The 21,971-nt window shown below is 45.4% G+C and overlaps 1 long non-coding RNA gene across 1 annotated transcript in view; it reads left to right on the top strand.

The window, feature by feature from the left end:
* Nucleotides 1–3,592: 3,592 nt before the first annotated feature.
* Nucleotides 3,593–21,971, top strand: part of LOC144819180 (uncharacterized) — a 54,965-nt gene continuing 36,586 nt past the window's right edge. Inside the window, exon 1 of the long non-coding RNA XR_013607225.1 lies at nt 3,593–3,801. This is a non-coding gene — a long non-coding RNA (uncharacterized LOC144819180). The remainder of the gene's footprint in view (nt 3,802–21,971) is intronic.

Genomic DNA, 21,971 nt, shown 5'->3' with positions numbered 1-21,971 from the left:
ATGTATGGTCCTTCTGTGTGATATGTTTCTCCGGTTGAGTTCTTACGCTGACTGCACATGTACATTTATGTAAGGTCGTCCCATGAGAGATGTATCTATGGTGCACGAATTCTTATGCTGACTGCACATATACTTTCCTGTAAGGTCGTCCCTTGTGAGATGTTTCTCTGGTGTTTGCGTTATTTTGCTGACTGCACATGTACCTTCGTGTAAGGTCGTCCCTCGCGAGATGTTTCTCTGGTGTTTGAGTTCTTATGCTGACTGCACATGTACGTTCCTGTAAGGTCGTCCCTTGTGAGGTGTTTCTCTGGTGTTTGCATTATTTTGCTGACTGCACATGTACCTTCGTGTAAGGTCGTCCCTTGCGAGATGTTTCTCTGGTGTTTGAGTTCTTATGCTGACTGCACATGTACGTTCCTGTAAGGTCGTCCCTTGTGAGATGTTTCTCTGGTGTTTGAGTTCTTATGCTGACTGCAGATGTACATTTGTGTAAGGTTGTCCCTTGTGAGATGTTTCTCTGGTGTTTGAGTTCTTATGCTGACTGCACATGTACATTTATGTAAGGTCGTCCCTTGTGAGATGTTTCTCTAATGTTTGAGTTCTTATGCTGACTGCTCATGTACATTCCTGTAAGGTCGTCCCTTTTGAGATGTTTCTCTGGTGCATGAGCTCTTATGCTGACTGCACATGTACATTCATGTAAGGTCCTCCCTTGTGATATGTTTCTCTGATGTTTGAGTTCTAATGCTGACTACTCATGTACATTCGTGTAAGGTTGTTCCTTGTGAGATGTTTCTATGGTTCATGAGTTCTTATGCTGACTGCTCATGTACATTCATGTATGGTTCTTCTTTGTGATATGCTTCTCCGGTGTTTGAGTTCTTATGCTGACTGCTCATGTACATTTATGTAAGGTCATCCCTTGTGAGATGTTTCTCTGGTTTTTGATTTCTTATGCTGACTGCACATGTATATTTGTGTAAGGTCGTCTCTTGTGAGATGTTTCTGTTGTGCATGAGTTCTTACGCTGGCTGCTCATGTACATTTGTGTAAGGTCGTACCTTGTGAGATGTTTCTCTGGTGCATGAGCTCTTATGCTGACTGCACATGTACATTCATGTAAGGTCCTCCCTTGTGATATGTTTCTCTGATGTTTGAGTTCTAACTCTGACTACTCACGTACATTCGTGTAAGGTTGTTCCTCGTGAGATGTTTCGATGGTTCATGAGTTCTTATGCTGACTGCTCATGTACATTCATGTATGGTCCTTCTGTGTGATATGTTTCTCCGGTGTTTGAGTTCTTACGCTGACTGCACATGTACATTTATGTAAGGTCGTCCCAGGAGAGATGTATCTATGGTGCACAAATTCTTATGCTGACTGCACATATACTTTCCTGTAAGGTCGTCCCTTGTGAGATGTTTCTCTGGTGTTTGCGTTATTTTGCTGACTGCACATGTACCTTCGTGTAAGGTCGTCCCCTGCGAGATGTTTCTCTGGAGTTTGAGTTCTTATGCTGACTGCACATGTACGTTCCTGTAAGGTCGTCCCTTGTGAGGTGTTTCTCTGGTGTTTGCATTATTTTGCTGACTGCACATGTACCTTCGTGTAAGGTCGTCCCTTGTGAGATGTTTCTCTGGTGTTTGAGTTCTTATGCTGACTGCACATGTACATTCATGTAAGGTCGTCCCTTGTGAGATGTTTCTCTGGTGTTTGAGTTCTTATGCTGGCTGCTCATGTACATTTGTGTAAGGTCGTCCCTTATGAGATGTTTCTCTGGTGTTTGCGTTATTTTGCTGACTGCACATGTACCTTCGTGTAAGGTTGTCCCTTGCGAGATGTTTCTCTGGTGTTTGAGTTCTTATGCTGACTGCACATGTACGTTCCTGTAAGGTCGTCCCTTGTGAGGTGTTTCTCTGGTGTTTGCATTATTTTGCTGACTGCACATGTATCTTCGTGTAAGGTCGTCCCTTGTGAGATGTTTCTCTGGTGTTTGAGTTCTTATGCTGACTGCACATGTACATTTGTGTAAGGTCGTCCCTTGTGAGATGTTTCTCTGGTGTTTGGGTTCTTATGCTGACTGCACATGTACATTTATGTAAGGTCGTCCCTTGTGAGATGTTTCTCTAATGTTTGAGTTCTTATGCTGACTACTCATGTACATTCCTGTAAGGTCGTCCCTTTTGAGATGTTTCTCTGGTGCATGAGCTCTTATGCTGACTGCACATGTACATTCATGTAAGGTCCTCCCTTGTGATATGTGTCTCTGATGTTTGAGTTCTAATGCTGACTACTCACGTACATTCGTGTAAGTTTGTTCCTTGTGAGATGTTTCTATGGTTCATGAGTTCTTATGCTGACTGCTCATGTACATTCATGTATGGTCCTTCTTTGTGATATGCTTCTCCGGTGTTTGAGTTCTTATGCTGACTGCTCATGTACATTTATGTAAGGTCGTCCCTTGTGAGATGTTTCTCTGGTTTTTGATTTCTTATGCTGACTGCACATGTACATTTGTGTAAGGTCGTCCCTTTTGAGATGTTTCTTTGGTGTTTGAGTTCTTATGCTGGCTGCACATGTACATTCATGTAAGGTCGTCTCTTGTGAGATGTTTCTGTTGTGCATGAGTTCTTACGCTGGCTGCTCAGGTACATTTGTGTAAGGTCGTACCTTGTGAGATGTTTCTCTGGTGCATGAGCTCTTATGCTGACTGCACATGTACATTCATGTAAGGTCCTCCCTTGTGATATGTTTCTCTGATGTTTGAGTTCTAACGCTGACTACTCACGTACATTCGTGTAAGGTTGTTCCTTGTGAGACGTTTCGATGATTCATGAGTTCTTATGCTGACTGCTCATGTACAATGATGTATGGTCCTTCTGTGTGATATGTTTCTCCGGTGTTTGAGTTCTTACGCTGACTGCACATGTACATTTATGTTAGGTCGTCCCATGAGAGATGTATCTATGGTGCACGAATTCTTATGCTGACTGCACATATACTTTCCTGTAAGGTCGTCCCTTGTGAGATTTTTCTCTGGTGTTTGCGTTATTTTGCTGACTGCACATGTATCTTCGTGTAAGGTCGTCCCTTGCGAGATGTTTCTCTGGTGTTTGAGTTCTTATGCTGACTGCACATGTACGTTCCTGTAAGGTCGTCCCTTGTGAGGTGTTTCTCTGCTGTTTGCATTATTTTGCTGACTGCATATGTACCTTCGTGTAAGGTTGTCCCTTGTGAGATGTTTCTCTGGTGTTTGAATTCTTATGCTGACTGCACACGTACATTCATGTAAGGTCGTCCCTTGTGAGATGTTTCTCTGGTGTTTGAGTTCTTATGCTGGCTGCTCATGTACATTTGTGTAAGGTCGTCCCTTATGAGATGTTTCTCTGGTGCATGAGATCTTATGCTGACTGCTCATGTACATTCGTTTAAGGTCATCCCTTGTGAAATGTTTCTCTGGTGTTTGAGTTCCTACACTGGCTGCTTATGTATATTCATGTACGTTCACCCGTGCTGTGCATACATTTGTTTCAAACACAGTAGGTTTGGTGTAGAAATGGTCTCATGAATTTATCTTTTCCAGGGATTCAAACAAGACCAACACACTCATCAATCGTGTCACAGAAAAGGAAAGTCTATACAAGGGGCAGTTCAACTTGGTAGCGCCTGATGGTTCTGTGATCCCAACCAAGTCGGGAGACAACTCACTGTACCATGCTCTGGCAATGACCAAAGGGGTCCAGCCGAACCAGGATATCTCAAAGGAGGCGGCGGATTTCAAGCAGAAGGTGTATAAGGAGGTAAGTTAACATTAATATAGTTAAAAGGGGAGATGGCACTTTACAGGCTGCGTTGACATTTTTTTTTGCCCCTGGGCACTAGTGAATGTAGAGCACAACATTTTGCATCTATCGGGTCACTCCTGCTGGTGTCATTGTGCGAGTGACTCTTCTTTCATGATGCTTCTCCATTCTAAACAATGCGCCCGTCTGAGTAGCAGTCTGCGAGGGTGCTGCGGAAGGAATGCCCCTTGCCCCAATTTCCCAAGTTAATTCCTACAGCTATCATGTTATTAATTTTAATCTGCATGTGTGTGTGTGTGATTTGGGTGCCACACTCAGAGCCACATATTTTCTACTCACACCTGGCTCACTCATTTGGATCTACGTGTGTGAATGTGCCTTGGAAGCATCACTCAGAGCCTCATCTCTTCTACTCCCTCTTGGCTCACTCCTGATCTAAGTGTGTGAGTGAGCTTTGGCAGCCTCACTCAGATCCACACCTCTTGTACATATACTTAGGTACCTTTCTACAACAACTTTGCACACCAGTGCAACCCCTGAGAACTCGTTGCTATCCCACTCACCACCAGAGAGAAACCCACCTTACAGAAAGGACAACTCTCACCAGAAACGACACAGCAACAATCATGTGGACCATCTATTCAGGGGGCCAAAAGGACCCTTGGCCCCATCACATCTACAACCTGGGAACCTCCAGCATGTCCCCCACTTTCCCGGATGAATGGAAACTTGCAGAAATCACTGCCCTAATCCATAAGCCAACCCAAACCCACTGAGCAACTTCTGACCCATCTCCCTGCTCCCCCATCCAGCCAAAGTAATAGAAAAAGCTATCAACAAGCAATGAGCAACCCACTTTGACCTTCACAATCTTCTAGACAACACTCAATCAGGAATCAGGATGCAGAAAGAACCACGCCACTGAAACCACACTCATCGCAGCCATGCCGACATTAGAATCATCCTGGATCTAAGACAAAGAGCAGTTCTCATCCTGGACCTCTTTGCGGCCTTCAACACTGTCTCTCATAACACCCTCATCAGAAGACTCCAGGAGATTGGCATATACAGATCAGCTTTTAAATAGATCTGTTCCTTTCTCAATGAAAGAACCCAGTTGGTCAGGGCTACCACCCTTCACATCATAGACCAAATGCCTTGGTATGCAAAGTCCCACAGGGATCATCCATCACCCTTTTCAATATATACATAACACCGCTTGCCAACATCATCCGACCACAAGACATCACCATCATCTCCAACACCGATGACATTCAACTCATGCTGTCCCTGATGGACAAGACAATCACCACCAGAGTCAACTTGACCAACTGCATGATCATGGTAGCAGATTGAATGCAGACCAACTGCCTGCTGCTCAACTCCGAGAAGACAAAAGTACTGGTCTGTGGAAACAAGACCTCCCCATGGGACTCCACCTGGTGGTTGTAAGAGCTAGGACCAACACATGCAGACCAAGCAAGAAATCTAGGGATCCTGCTGGGCAATAAGCTCAACATGACGGCTCAAGTCAATGCAGTGTGCACCTGCTACTTCTACATCCTGTGCATGCTATGAAAGATCTTCAAATGGTTGCCTCACTATACCAGATGGACCCTCCCAAAAGCACTTGTCACCAGCAGGCTGGACTTCAGCAACACTCTCTACTCCAGAAACTCCAAACAATGCCTACAAAGACTCTAGATCATTCAGAACACCGCTGCAAGACTCATACTGAACCTCCTATGCTACACCCACATCACACTGCACCTCAAGAAGCCACACTGGCTCCCCGTCCCCAAGCGCAGCCAATTCAAACTTCTAATGGACTAAAAAAAAGCCCTACAGAACACTGGAACATAACACCTGAAGAGCTGCATAAACTTTCACCAACCCACCAGACACCTGCGCTCTGCCTCACTTTCACTTGCACACATTACCCACATCTGTAAAAGCAAAACTGGAGGTTGATCCTTCTCCTACATCACACCCAAGACATGAAGCAGCCTCCCTTAACACATTAGAGCCTCCTCCTCACTTCTTGAGTCCCACAAGAGACTGACAACCTGGCTCTTCGTATAAGCAGATTGGGGACCACGCACCTACACACCTGCCCAAGGACCGAGATACCCTTTGCTGTGAGTGAGCCTTAGAAGCCACACTCAGATCCACATCTCTTCCACTCTCACCTGGCTCACTCCTTCTGGTGTAATGTGTGTGGGTGTACTTATAAAGCGCACTGCGACTCCAAGGAGTATCCTGGCGCTGAAGACCGCTGGGGAACCCGTCCTGGTTTTCCCTGTGAGATGGTCCCTTTCTGGGTATCTCCAAGGTGAAACCAGGCATCCCCGGCGTCTGTGGGGGTCCGTTGTAGAGATGAGGCAAGCTTAATGCCCAGAGTTGCCGAGTGTGTTCCCTGGTTAGAGTAGGCACCGAGGCGAGAATTATCGAGTCCGTTTTGACCCTGGTCCACGACCCTGCCGCGTCGGGAATTGAACCCTGGTCCCGGACCGTTCTCTGCTTACGGGTCTGCTGCCTCTAACCAGTGAGCCACACCACTCCAGTGTGCGAGTAAACCGTGGGAGCCTCAATCAGATCCACATCCATTTCTACTCACACCTGGCTTACTCCTTCTGGTGGAATGTGCGAGTAAACCTAGGGAGCCTCACTCAGAGACACATCTCTTCTACTCACACCTGGCTCACTCCTTCTAGTGTACGAGTGAACCTAGGAAGTCTCACTCAGAGATGCATCTCTTCTACTCACACCTGGCTCCCTCCTTCTGGTGGAATGTGCGAGTGAACCTTGGGAACCTCACTCAGAGCCACATACATCTCTTCTACTCACACCTGGCTCACTCCTTCTGGTGTCAGTGTGCGAGTGAGCCTAGGGAGATTCACTCAGAGATGCATCTCTTCTCCTCACACCTGGCTCACTCCTTCTGGTGAAAGTGTGAGAGTGAACCTTGGGAGCCTCACCCAGAGCCATATCCCTTCCACTCACACCTGGCTCATCCTTCTGCTGTTAGTGTGTGAGTTAGTCTTGGGAGTTTGACATATGTGTCCTATGGACATAAGACCCACTCCTTCCTTGCACTCCTTTCTAGTTTCATACAAATATTACTCGATTTTTTCACTGTTTGTAAAAAAAAATTTCATTTCCAAACTTGTTTTGTAGCGAGTTTTTCAATCATTATATTCCATTATTTCTTTGTACATTTCTTTTTGCATTTCATTAAATCCCAATGCATTTCAAGCAAAACAGCTCTTCATCAGGGGATAACTTTCTGAAACCATAACACATCATATTAAGTAATGGGTCTCTTATGTTATACACAATTATAGGTGAAAATAACATTTTATCATGTTCGTATTGAAAACTGTTGTACCACGTTAGTATTGCTCAGTATATACCTTTACAAATTGTATAAACAAAAACGTGCCATTTACTATTGCAATGTGCCACGAGCGTTTTATGCCTTATAGCCCTTGCCTTAGTGACACTCATGTTTCAGTGACCTTTAAAACTTCGCTTAAACTCCAAAAACAGTCAAGCTGTAAAAAATGAAAGACCTCGGTAAACAGCTACTCCTTCTGACAGTGATTCTGTATTAAATAAAAACTATACTCCGTTCTTACCCGGTGCGTCCTGTCAGTGTTCCTTACTCGCTACCTCGGCGTTCGTCGCTCTATCCTTCATTGCCGGTTACGGCTCTATGATCACCACCCGCTCACGTGACTACGTGACTGAGCGTTTAATGTTTACTTGTGGTTAAAGTGACCATCTCCTCCATAAATGCGACGTGGTGACATTGGAATGGTGCTTAGCGGGAAAATTAAATGTTTAAGATGTGGTTACACAATGTTGCGAGAACTGTATGAAATACAATAAAGTGTGATATACCATAAAGTGTGAACTGCTAAATGATGTGAATGTGTACTACTTAGTTCATTTGTCTATGGCAATATAAGGGCATGATCTGAATCTTGAAGTTTATACATAAAATAAAATATTATCTCACGGTACATATTTACGGTTTTCATTTACATGATTACATATCTAGTCCGCGTCGTAAAGAGTCTCTATAGAAAACAATTTAAGTCCATCCGTTCATTAAGACCCTTTGGCTGCATGGTACATAAAAAGTTAATCCAAAAAGCTTCTCTTCTTAACAAATAATTGTTATTGTCTCTCCCGGGTGTCATTGCCACCATTTCTAAAATGCAAAATTTCAGCTGGCTTACGTTGTGGTGAGCTTGGTTGAAGTGGACTGCTACTGTAGATTTTTGGTTATTAAGTCTGATGTTACGTTTATTTTCTATTATGCGCATTTTTATTTTTATTTGGGTTTTGCCCACATAGGACAATCCACACGGGAATCGTAACATATATATAACATTGCTTGAATTGCATGTGCCTGATACTTTCAAATTTATGGACGTGCCTCTGGTTGGATGATTGATGGTACTCCCTCTTACGATGGCTGAACCGTTGCCGCAATTGTAGCATGGTAATGTTCCATTGTATTTGCTCACCACTTGTATTTTTGGTTGTTTTAATAACTCTTTCACATTTCTTGTTCTTTCATAAGCAAAGATCGGTGGTTTGGAGAATATTCCTTTGAAATCCTCTTCTAGTGCCAGTAGTGGCCAATGTTTTCTAATTGTTTTCTTGATTTTAGCACTTCGGGTTGAAAATTTCGATACAAAAACACTTCTTTTGTCCTCCTGCTTATTTACTGGTTTTAGTAAATGTTGTCGCAGTAATTTATCTGCTCTCTCTGCTGCAGATTCCAGAATGGGTTCAGGATATCCTCTTTTCTTGAATTTTTCTAATGTTGTTTGTTTGCGTTTGACGTACAGTTCCTGAGTAGATGCTATTCTTTTTATCCTGAGCAGTTGAGAAAATGGTAAGTGATGTTTCAACGGAGTTTGGTGGAAACTGTTGTAATGTAGTAGATTGTTTCTATCCGTACTCTTGGTGTATACGCTGGTTATGATTTTTCCATCATTATTGGTCAATAGTACATCCAAGAATGATAATTCTTTTTTGCTCATGGTAAATGTAAATTGGATTCTCTCATTGATTAGGTTCAACTCCTGTAATGCTTGTTTTAAACTTTCTTCATTTCCTCTCCAAAGGACAAAAATGTCATCTATGTATCTTTTATACACAATTAAATTGTTCCTCCAGATTTCATTTTCCAGTATGTGATCTGCCTCGAATCTGTGCATGAATATATTTGCATAGGTAGGCGCGGCACAATTGCCCATAGACGTTCCAGATGCTTGTATATAGAATTTATCTTCCCATTTGAAGTAGCTGTGGAACAGCGTGAGATGTAATAGTTCCATAATGAATACTTTGAGGTCTAAAGTTTTGTCTTCATGTACAAGTAAACTCTCAACAGCAGATATACCTAGATCATGTGGTATTGATGTATACAACGATGTCACGTCTATACTTGCCATTATCTTCTCTTTAGTAACATTTGTTTGCTCTGCTTCCAAAATGTTTAGAAAGTGGGTAGTATCCTTTATATAAGTGCTGTTTTTTTGCACTATGCTTTGCAGATGCTTGTCTATATATTTACCAATGGTTTCGTGTGTTGAGCCTATGGTCGACACTATTGGACGTAGTGGAGGAGTTTTAAGATCTATGTGTACTTTAGGTGTCATATATATATTTGGAATGGTTGGATTGTTTTTCATAAGATAATCTTTCTCTTTTTGGCCGATGGTACCATTTTCCATTGCTTTGTCTATAATTGTCTTCAGGATTTCGATGAATTCTTTGGTGGGATCTGTAGTCATGCACATATATGTGCATGAACATGTGCTTCCACTTTACTTAGATAATAGCTGGTGTCCATTATGACTAAGGCTAGTTTTTGCAAGATCTTTCTTTCTTGTATTGTCATGTTTGATTGTTTAGTCTTAGGGTGTTTGAATATGTCTTCAATGAATGATATGTAGGAACGTATGATGATCCTCATACGTTCCTACATATCATTCAAACCTATTGGAGCCAAAAGTTTGCCTGTACAGATTTCTAAGATCATTAAGACTCAGACATTTCTTTGATAACGTAATCGAGCCAACACCCACTCAAACCAAAGAAACCACATTGATGGGATTGAAAAGCAAGAGTAAATTCATGGCTTCTGTGAGTCATAAAGTGTTAGACGCATTCGAAAAAGTAGTAATCACTGAAATTGAAGACATATTCAAACACCCTAAGACTAAACAATCAGACATGACAATACAAGAAAGAAAGATCTTGCAAAAACTAGCTAACAACGATCAGATCACAATCAGACAAACCCTCTCTTCCCCATCTCTCCAGTGTGCTGACGTCTCTTGCTCCCTGCTGTCCACTCTCTGTACTGCTACAGCACCCTCTACCACCACAGGATTGCCTAACACCCCGATATACCTTCAAGCCACTCCTTCTCACATCACTTCCGGTCTTATCGCTCACGTATTTATTTATTTTATTTATAAAGTTGTATATAGCTGAAACAAGATCCAGAAGGATATCAGAGTGCTTTACAGAAAGGATGGAAGGACGGTAATACATATAATATCGACATTAAGTAGTAATAAAAGCAATAATAATCACATAATTACAAGACGCCTGGGTCAAAGGAGAGTAATACAATAAGCAGGTACATAGTGGTCTAAACGGGGGGCACACTATGAGATAAAGATGAGCCGCATCCAATAATGGTCCAGTGGTTGTAGGATAAATGACCTTGAGCAGGTCAACCTAGCCCAATTAAGGTAGGAATTTGTTCATTAACAATCTTTTGACTTCCATTTTGAAAGCAATCGTTGAGGAGATTCTGCGTATTTCCGGTGGAAGAGTGTTCCATATATTTGGGGCTGCACCGGAGAAGGCTCGCTGGCAAGTTCGAGTTTCGTAGGGCAACCATTTAAGAGATTTTAGGACAAGTGCGCATTTCATTTGGTACCTGTAACTAGTCTGGCCGCAGAGTTCAGAGATGCCCTTAGTGGAGCCAAGGCGTATTTGGGATGACCACCAAGCTTTGCACTGGCATTGCCTAATCTCGGTAAGATGAGCTCTTGAACCACTTGCTTGAAATCAGTTTGTGGAAGTAATGGTTTGATATTTCTAATTGTTCTCATTAAGTGATTTGTTCCTCTACACACATTGCTGATATGATTATTCGAATTCAGGTGCTTGTCAAGGGTGATTCCGAGAGATTTGGCGGAGTCTCTAATGAGGGGGCTACAGTTGAAAGCCATGAGGTGATTCAATCACAGGTCTAGCTTGGGGATGTGGTTCGGAGTAGAGATGAGAGGGAATTCAGTTTTATAGGTGTTGAGCAGGAGATGCTTCTCAATTAGCCAATTTTGAGTAGACAACAGCGTAGAGTTGAGTGAGATGATGTTATCCAGGGAGGATATTTTCAAATAGAGTTGCGTATGATCCTCATACATATGGAAGAAAATGTTCGTGGATTTTAGTGAGTTAGCTAATAGTTCCAGGAAAACATTGAAGAGAATAGGAGATAGGGAAGACCCTTGGGGAACAACCATGGGAACTGGAGAGGGCTGGGAGAGAGAGTGGTTTGCCTTAACTCTTTGCGATCTGTGGTGGAGTAAGGACGAGAACTATTGCAATACCCGACCAGAGAAACCCATCCTGTTCTTCAGAATGGACAGGAGATTAACGTGATTGACTGTGTCGAATGTAGAGTTAAGGTCAAGGAGGAATAGGAGGCAGGATTCATTTTGTTCAAGCATTTTTAAAATGTCATCCATAACGTGAGTGAGAGACGTTTCGGTACTGTGCCCCTTCCGAAAGCCAGTTTGGTGCTGGTCCAGGAGTTGGAAATTCTTAATGTCAGCACAAAGTTGGAATTGTATGCATTTTTTCAGGAGTTTGGCTAGGGTGGGGCTGTTGGAGATAGGGTGGAAGTTATTGAGGTCAGCTCTATCTGTGTTAGTTTTTTTAGTATCGGTGATACCTGAGCTGCTTTTAGACAATCTGGGATCACGCCTTGAGACAGTGAGGCGTTTACAATCCTTGCCCAGGTGGGGATGAGGACTTTCTTGATTTATTTGAAGATGGCCGGGGTCAGGGGGTCACTGAAATGGTTAGAAGGGTTGATATTCTGAAGAATCTTGTTGATGTATTTTTCTCTGAAAGGGGAAAAGGTGCCCCAAGATGTATTGTTCTTGGTGATCAGGCTGATAGGTTTGCGGTTTTCTAACAGGTCAAGGTGTGGTGCAGGCCTAAAGGATGGCAGAAATGCCTTCTTGGAGGTAAGTTCAATGTTGATGAGTCTTGATTTCTTAAAGAAGAAAGCAGCCAGTTTGTCACATGAGGATGGCTGCCTCCAGAAACCGAGTTGTTTGGAGCTACCACTGATTGCTGTTTAACCAATTCAAAAGGTTTCTTGAGGCGGTTTGCAGCTTGATCAAGTTGGTGTCTGAAGTAATTTGCCTTAGCGCTCTTGATTTGTCTTTTGTAGAAGCTCCTAACATCTCTGGGAAGTTTTAGTTGGTCCAAGGAGGGTTTGGATCTCCAGGCACGTTCAGCTGGCCTAAGGTTGTGGCGTTCCTTGTTTAAATTGTCGTTTTGATTATTTTTGTCGAGGCATTTTTTTGTTGGAGTGGGGCAATGTCATCCATGATGTTGGAGATTGTCGAGTTGTATGAGTCGGTAAGTACCTGAAGCTCAACCAGGTCAGCTTGGGAGGAGAGGGCAGGTTTACAGTGGGCTGCTAGTACATCTACATTTATTGATCTGAGGTCCCTTTTCCAGATCTTTGATTTCTTTGGTTGAGCCTTCCTCACAAACACCACCCTATTTATAAAAAAGAGGATGCAGTGGTGATCGGACCAATCGCAAGAGGTAATGGTGTCCAATGTGATTGTCTGTCCTTTCGAGATAATGAGGTCTAGAATTTCCCCTTTATTATGAGTTGATTGGTCACAGTGCGGAATCAAATATTGGTCATTTAAGAATTATTTGAGGCAAGTTACAGTGTGGTCATTGGGGTTAGACCAGTGAAGGTTGAAGTCACACAGGAAGATTTGGGACACTGACAATTCGACATTGCCAGAGATGATTTCCATTAGTTGATCAATGAAGGGGAGATTTTCTCCCGGGGGCTGATAAAAAATGTGAAGCTTACACACTGTCAAGTTATTACTTGAGATACTGAGACCAAAGTATTTGCGGGAGGAAGGCGGAGAGGACTCCAAGATCGAGATTGAGAGTCTGTTCCAATGAATGGAGGCTAGGCCACCACTCAGCTTCCGAGCTCCGTCTAGACTAATAATGTTGTGTGTAGGAGCCACAAGGAGGTCTGGGATAGGAGTCGAGGCGGGATGAAGCTACATTTCAGTGAGGATGATAATGACTAAATCAGTGTGATGGATGAGGTCGAAGATATTGGAGGCATGATACTGGCAGACCTGTAATTGAGTAGCACCCATTTAAGGTGTATCGAATTGAGTGGGGAAGGAGTCATTATGAGGTTCACTCTTGTGAGGTTGTCTTTATTGATGACTTTAAGGTTGTGCTGGGGTTCTCTGCTTGGGTTAGAGTAGATGGTTTGTAATTGTCCCAGAGGAATCGGGTTGGAGTTGGGGTTAGGAGAGTAAGAGTTGTGAAGGTCATAGAGATCATTGGACACCAGGTAGGACTTAGATAATCTAGTTTGGGAAGGGTCGTTAGGAAGGGGTATGTTTTTCGAGATGGAGGGAGCGAAGTGCTACCCCATGCTATCACTAACCCGGGGGGAGGCTCTGGGCAAATTCGCAGAGGTGAGGACGGAGCGGATCAAGGGGAAAATATCATTAGAAAGGGCTTTCAAGTCACGTCGTTCGGTAGTGAGGAGGTGCAACTGGAGGAATATATCGTCAAGGCACTCCACCAAGTCTGAGTGTTGGGAGAGGGGTAAAGGGTGTGCTGGGAAGGCAGGCGGAGTAGGGGGCTTCACTGTAGGCTCTTAGGGTCCGGGATGATGATGTGTAGCTTCTGGGGAGGTAGTTGATCATTTGGGACTAGCGCAGTTTCATGGTCTTGTGTATCGAAGTTGGTACATTAGCGAGGAAGGTATGAACATTGAGCTGGGGGTCAGGTACGGTCCAAACCGGAGAGAATGCTTTTGACCGATCATGGTCGGTGGAGTACATTGGCCTGGTAGGTGGTGTGGAGAAGGGGATGAGGGCAGAGGGATCTATCAATGAAGGCAATGAAAGTAGGTCGCAAGGGGCTCTCTCCGCTCGAGGAACGGATAGAGTCTGACTAGCGAGCTATACAGCAAAAAAAAAAAAAAAAATCTCTCTCCATCTGAGTTGGAGGTATAGGGGGTTGGGACCCGTCTACAGGGGACAGAGTCGCTCTTTGATCATCTAAAGGCAAAGAGTGATTTAGATAGAGTGAGGGCCTCCCAGAAGTGGTAGGGGGAGGACTGGTCATGTCCGAGTAATGGTAGGGTTAGTGTGGGTGTCACTGGATTTTGCCAAAGCCGCGTTTTTGATTAACAGGAAGATATTGGCTATCTTAATTAGGTTAACATTGGAAGCTTGGATTAGGATGATGCAATTGTTGTAGCGGGAGATAGTGGCACTGGCATTGAAAGTGGCTGAAGGCGCAGTTGTTAATTTGAAACCATGTGTGTTTTCCTGTTAGCTGATATTCGGAGCATAAGTAAAAGACTTTTCGTCAACATGCTCTTTTCCTGGTGTAGAAAATAAGGTCATTAACTCTACTTCTATTGTTAGCACAAGAGTAGTTGTCAGAGATTAAAGTTTGGGCTTAGCCCTAAGTATGTGATGCTTGTGTTTTTTGGCGGCATATTTAGATAGCTTAGGTGGGTAGTTGATAATGAATGCATTGGATCCTGTGAGATCGGGACTTAGCTCCATTTTGAGTAGAGAGTCCTGGTAGAGGGAGTGACCTTTGACGGGGTTGAGGTAGGTGAGAGCCTGTTTTTGCATTCACAAGTTGGAGGCTAGATTAGCCAATGGAGGACCTAGGGGTAGGCGGAGTCAGTTTGCAGCACTCTGCACGCTAGCCTAATCAGAAACTGGTAGAGTATGGAAAAGTCCCCAGCTTGGTGTAAAGAAGTAGTGGTTGCCTTTGATTTCAGTATTACAGCGTTAAGAGGCTACGATAATGCTTTTTGAGATGAAGGAAGGTCTGAAAACCGTGCGCCATTTTAGGGACAGGCATTGATAACATAAAAATCACTGTGGTGAAGACCACAGCCTTACAATGAAGTGCTCCTAAAAGTCAATAGGTTTCTCAATGGCAATAAATCGAGACAATCAAGAAGCTGGTTTGAAACTCAGTATACAATTCAATAAGGATGCTAGGATCTGAAATCAGGCGCCATCTTAGGATCAGGCTCAGCAGACATGAGCGTCATTGTGTAAGAGTGATCGGTCTTGCAAAAAATGCACTTATAAATAGTATTAGGCACCGCCCCAGAAGGATTAGTGCGAGTAATAGGGTTTCAGCATGCGGCCCGCAAGGGAAGGTGAAAAATGCTCACAGTACTTCGCGAGCGGACACCATCTTAGGGTCAGGCCGCTTAAGAACTAACAAGAGCAGGAAACGACACTCCATAAAACAGGGTTGCAGCCGAAATAATGTACCTTTGTGAAGAAAAGTGAGGTCAAGTTGCCTGTCAATAGCTGGTACATGGAAAGGCACTCTTTTTCCTTGCTGCTTCCACAGTACCGCCATTTCTTGAAGATGTTATTCATCCCCTCGGTATGGGTACGGGCAGCAATTGTGCTTTTCTAGTGGAACAGATCGTGCGCTGAAGGCATTGCATTCACTTCACCTGCATGTTAAGGGAGACACTTATTTGCTTTCCTCCTCACAGGGGTGTAACACAGGCTCCTGCAGCCCCATCGGTGCAGCGTCCCTAACCCCTTGAAGGGGGGGTCCACTCATCCACGTGGGATATAGGAGACTCGTACATGCTGCCGGGCTGGGGGCATCATTTTTTGTTCTTCCACTGCCCCCTTGTTCACAATAATGTAACTGCAGAGCACACATTGGGGGGGTTAATGTTGTTCTCATTCTCAGCCAATCTTTTCTGCCGCGGAAGCAGTTAGCATCTTACCCTATTAACCACAGTCTTATGGATGATGCAGCCGATTCACAGCCTTTCTAAAAGTGTCATAAAATGAATACAAACTTCTTTCAAACTAATTTCTTCTGAAACCCATTAGAACTCTTTCCCTTGCTTAAATTCACATTCAAGTTCAGTATTCTTTATTTATTTACTTTTATTGCTTTCTTTACCTTGACTGTGATTTCAAGTCAGGAAAAGAGTTGCAGTGAATATGGGTTAGAAAGAAATACAATCCAGCAGACGGTGGCAACAACCCTCCTGCAGCCGGCACTAAACTGCCAACTACACAACAGGGTAAGCACATGCACCTTTACTGTTCTTACAAAGAGCAAACTAGGCGCTACAGATGTAGCACTTTAAACTGAATTGTAAAAAAAGATTGTTCTAGTCTGGTCTCCATTCTTCGCTCGCATGTTCTCTCTGCTGCTTCTTTACCATAAATCTCACTACCTCCTCGTCTGCATATATCCATCCCATTACTTACTTCGACATTGATCAGACAGTGCCTTCCACAGTACCCTTCCCAAGCGTTGTTTTTCATTCTATTTACTGTAAGTGACCCGCCCCTTTACTATGTAACCAGAAGCCAGTCTTCCTTCTTACTGTTTGTCTAATGTTTGTTCTCATCCGGGTGCATGCTTTCCTCTGGAAGTACGTTGCAGAGATCATGCTATTCTTACATTTGTATGTATCAGCGGCGCATGGGCCACATTACAGAGCGGCGGGCTAGCAGCATCAGGGCAGTGGATTCATTTTGAATTTGGCATAGGTAGAAGTGTTACTCAGCAAATGCGTGGTAAAGGCATGCGTGGTAATTCTCTGAGTGGTAATAACATCCATCCATTGGAGGGGTGTTGTCGCGCACGAGGTAGAAGTGGTACTCAGCAAATGCGTGGTAAAGGCATGCGTGGTAATTCTCTGAGTGGTAATAACATCCTTCCATTGGAGGGGTGTTGTCCCGCACGAGGTAGAAGTGTTACTCAGCAAATGCGTGGTAAAGGCATGCGTGGTAATTCTCTGAGTGGTAATAACATCCTTCCATTGGAGGGGTGTTGTCCCGCACGAGGTAGAAGTGTTACTCAGCAAATGCGTGGTAAAGGCATGCGTGGTAATTCTCTGAGTGGTAATAACATCCATCCATTGGAGGGGTGTTGTCGCGCACGAGGTAGAAGTGGTACTCAGCAAATGCGTGGTAAAGGCATGCGTGGTAATTCTCTGAGTGGTAATAACATCCTTCCATTGGAGGGGTGTTGTCCCGCACGAGGTAGAAGTGGTACTCAGCAAATGCGTGGTAAAGGCATGCGTGGTATTTCCCTGCTTAGTAATAACATCCTTCCATCAGAGGGCTGTTGGCCCGCACTACGGAGCAGCGGGTTAGCAGAATCAAAGCGTCAGACTTGTTAGATTGGTTTTCAGCGCGGCAATAGTATTTTTAATAAAGTAGAATTGTTACTCAGCAAGTTTTATAGGAGTATTTGAAATCATCTGTTTTCTTTATTTTATTCGGGAGATTACTTTTATCCAAATGATTTCGGTATAACAAGTATGTTTATTCCTTGCTCAGTGCTTAGATGGGAGTTTGTTGCAACAAGTACATGTTTTTTTAAACAAAATTAAAAAGTGGTCTGGCAGGTATGGTTTTGGGAGATTGGGTGACATGGTATAAAGTAATACCTGATGCGGGTGAATATTGTTGTTTTTTTTGGGTGCCCCCCACTAGCCCACGTTGTTCTCACTAGACCCTATGTGAGTTGCGGTGCTGTTAAGGGTAGGGAGATTCACCGATCCCCCTATACAACCTGTGATCCAACTGATCACATGAACATAATTCCATCAATCACCCAAGCACACGCCCAACTGTTAATCATATTATGAAAGCAGTTAGAAAAACAGCATTTGTTCCTTTCTTGTGTTCTTTATTTTCTTTCTTCATTTTAGCCTTAAAGCCAACACGTGTTTCGTCATGATGGGGAGTACCCCACAACTTCTTCAGGGGTATAAATATAATAGAAAACACAATACTGGTTGCGGTGTGTAACTTAACACATTACATCACACTGGTGTTACAGTGCACACATTGATATATCCTACTTGGTGGTAATCTGTGGAAGCCCATGCTCATTTGCATATTAATCTCTTCCTCATTTCCTGTTTGAGGTGGCCCAAATAGCACCCCTAGTTTTTACGTCGTATTATAGCATAGAGTGGTGTTTACAACTTGTGAACATCTAAGGTTGGATCTTACCAGGCGTGGTACACTACCAAAAAACCACAATCTATCATGTGACATGCATCACCGCACGTTCCATGAGAACAACATGAAACTTTGCCCCTATGAACCCATCATCATTCCTGTCTTTCCTGTAATTAGGTTGTGCATTCAATCCTACAGTCAAATATATGTATGTATGTCATATATTGTCAGTATTAAGCCATAATGCAAAGCAAACCAAATCGCTGCTATGGTGTTCATCATACCTTCATTCCGGTTGTACTTCTGTCCCGGATACTAGGTGAACACAATCCTTATAGGGTGTATCTGTGAGTAATAACAGTATTCTATTAGATATTAATTGGGCAAAAACCTCAAATACAAGGTATTCACCCTAATACTATGTTATGTCTCACCAGTGCTCCGGAGTATATCCGCCATGAATCATCAGTCTTATTATCTTTAGTATTCCATATTCAAAACCGTGCCTATCACGGCATTAGTATCTAAGTAATACTGCGAGTAATTGTCTTCCTATTTGTAGTGTTCTCGCTTACTGTAATAATTTCCCCTAATTATATATCTTTGATATAAAATTATATATCATGCAGGAACAGTCACCATCTAATCTGTGCCCTTGACCCTGTGACCAGGTAGGTCGCACCCTCTGCCACAGTGCAGACCCCCTGTGTGCCGCTGCTGCCTCGCTCTCTGAGCTCTGCGTTGTCCGCTGCCCCACCACTGTGGACTGGTTTGTTTTGTTCTGTTGTGCTGTGTATTGCTTTTGCCTGTTTTATTTAGTTTTATTTCCTTTTGGGCTCCTGCAGCCCGCTTGTGACTCTTCTCCTCCCCCTGTGCCCCCTTGCATTCTGTGTCACCTCCCGCCGCTGCGTCCCCTGCAGCCCCGCCCCCCCGGCTCCCCATTCGCCACCCCGCACCCGCCTCCCAGCTGCTCCTCCCTCCCTCTTCCCCTCATATGGAGGCCCCGCGGTGGTGAGGACAGCGACCCTTGACCCTGTGACCAGGTAGGTCGCTCCCTCTACCACCGCGCAGACCCCCTGTGTACCGCTGCTGCCTCGCTCTCCGAGCTCTGCGTTGTCCACTGCCCCACCACTGCGGACTGGTTTGTTTTTTTCTGTTGTGCTGTGTATTGCTTTTGCCTGTTGTATTTAGTTTTATTTCCTTTTGGGCTCCTGCTGCCCGCTTGTGACTCTTCTCCTCCCCCTGTGCCCCCTTGCATTCTGTGTCACCTCCTGCCACTGCGTCACCTGCGGCCTCACCCTCTGGCTCCACATTCGCCGCCCCACTCCCGCCTACCAGCTGCTCCTCTCTCCCTCCTCCCCTCATATGGAGGCCGCACAGTGGCCGCGCCGCTGGCGCGCCGAAGGTGCGCCTAAGGCAAGCCCGTCTGAGCCCATCCCCGCCTGGACCGCGCCCAGCGCCATAACCCCTGGCCCCCGCCGTAGCCGAACGACCTGCCTGAGATACGACCCCGCTGCCCTTCACGCACTCAACAAGGCCGCCTGCTACCGAGCCACCCCGAAACGCACCCACGGACCCTTCACCTGCCAAGCCAGCAAATTCACCTGCCTCCGAACCAGCACCCCACCCTCCGGACCAGAGAACAACAACCACCACCTCAAGTGCATCCTCCTCAACACCCGCTCCGTCCACAAACATGCCGTAGAACTCTGGGACCTCATCGACACAACAGCACCGGACGTCGCCTTCCTCATGGAAACCTGGATGAATGCCTCCTCATACCCCAACATCGCCATCCCGGATGGCTACAAGATCACCCAGAAGGACCGCGTCAACCAAACCGGAGGAGGAATCACCATCATCTACAGGAACACCATCAGCGTCACAACCAACTCCGAAGACACCTTCTCCGCTGCCAAACACCTACACTTCCAGATCCATACCGACCCCAAGACTACCCTCAGAGGAACCCTCATCTACAGATCCCTGGGCCCACACACACAATTCAGTGAAGCCATCGCCGACTTCATCAGCCCGCACGCCCTCACCTCACCAGACTACATCCTCCTAGGGGACCTGAACTTCCACCTGGATAACTACAACGACAGCAACACCACCACCCTGCTCGACAACCTCGCCAACCTTGGACTCAAGCAACTGGTGAACACCTCCACCCACTACGCCGGCCACACACTTGACCCCATCTTCTCTGCCAGCAGCCACATCACCTTCAGGCACTCCTCTGGACTACACTGGACCGACCACAGCTGCATCCATTTTACCTTCAAGAAGGCGACATCCCACCACCACCCGCAGATGCTGTAGCAAAGTTACCACCGACCAGCTAACCACTGCACTGAGCCAGAACCCTCCTACCGACACTACCAACACCAACGCCGCAGCCCATAACCTCACACAGTGGATCACCAACTGCGCCGATGCCCTTGCACCACTGAAGATCCCTCCAGGTAAGCCTGGCAACAGGAGAGCCACATGGTTCACCAATGACCTCAAAGACTCGAAGAAATCATGCCACACCCTCGAGAAAGCTTGGTGCCACAAACATACACAGAGAACCTGACAGCCCTCAAAAATGCCACTTATAAACACCACCAGCTGATCCGCGCCACCAAAATAACATCGTTCAAATAGCGGCTGGACATCAACAAACACAACAGCACGGGAACTCTTCAGCATCGTAAAAGAGCTCTCCAACCCCAGCGCCAGCAACAACGACATCACACCATCACAAGACCTCTGCAACTCCCTTGCCACGTTCTTCCACCGCAATATCGCCGATATACACAACAGCTTCAGCACCGAGGCCCTGTCTCCAGCCACTATACCAATGCGCCCTACCACCACCCTCAACGCGTGGACTCCCACCAGCACTGAAGACACCACCCACGTGATAAACAACATCCACTCTGGCTCACCCTCCGACCCATGCCCTCACCACATCTCCAACAAAGCCGATACCATCATCACACCCCAACTCCGGAACGTCATAACAACTCCTTCACATGCACCACCTTCCCAGAGAGTTGGAAGCACGCAGAAATTAGCGCCCTGTTGAAGAAACCGACAGCGGGACCCCAAAGACCTCAAGAACTTTCGCCCCATCTCTCTTCTCCCCTTCCCTGCAAAAGTCATCAAGAAGACAGTCAATAAACAGCTGACTACATTCCTCGAAGACAACGGATCCCTCGACTCATCCCAGTCCAGGTTCCGAGTCAACCACAGCACCGAGACAGCCCTCATCGCGGCCACCGACGACATCAGGACCCTGCTCGACAATGGGGAAACTGCTGCTCTCAGACCTCTCAGCCGCCTTTGATACCGTCTGCCATAGCACCCTAATAACCCGCTTCCACAACACTGGGATTCAAGGAAAGGCCCTGGACTGGTTCACCTCATTCCTCTCCGACAGAACCCAGCAAGTCCGCCTCCCCCCTTCCACTCCACGACCAACGAGATCATCTGCGGCATACCCCAAGGCTCCTCGTTCAGCCCTACCCTCTTCAACATCTACATGCGCCCCCTCGCCGCCATCGCACGCAAACACAACCTCGACCTCATCTCCTATGCCGACAACACCCAGCTGATACTCTCCCTCACCAAAGACCCCACCACCGCCAGAATCAGCTTCCAGGAAGGTATGAGAGACGTCGCGGAATGGATGAAGCTCAGCCGCCTGAAACTGAACTCAGACAAGACAGAAGTCCTCATCCTAGGACCATCCCCATCCACCTGGAATGACTCCTAGTGGCCCACAGAGCTGGCCACCGCACCGACACCCACGGACCACGCACGCAACCTGGGATTCATCCTAGACTCCTCACTCAC

The sequence above is a fragment of the Lissotriton helveticus genome, chromosome 2_1 (genome assembly GCF_964261635.1).
Source record: "Lissotriton helveticus chromosome 2_1, aLisHel1.1, whole genome shotgun sequence".
NCBI classification, from domain to species: Eukaryota; Metazoa; Chordata; class Amphibia; order Caudata; family Salamandridae; genus Lissotriton; species Lissotriton helveticus.
Note: the sequence above shows the minus strand (reverse complement) of the source record. Positions and strands in the feature narration are given on the sequence as shown.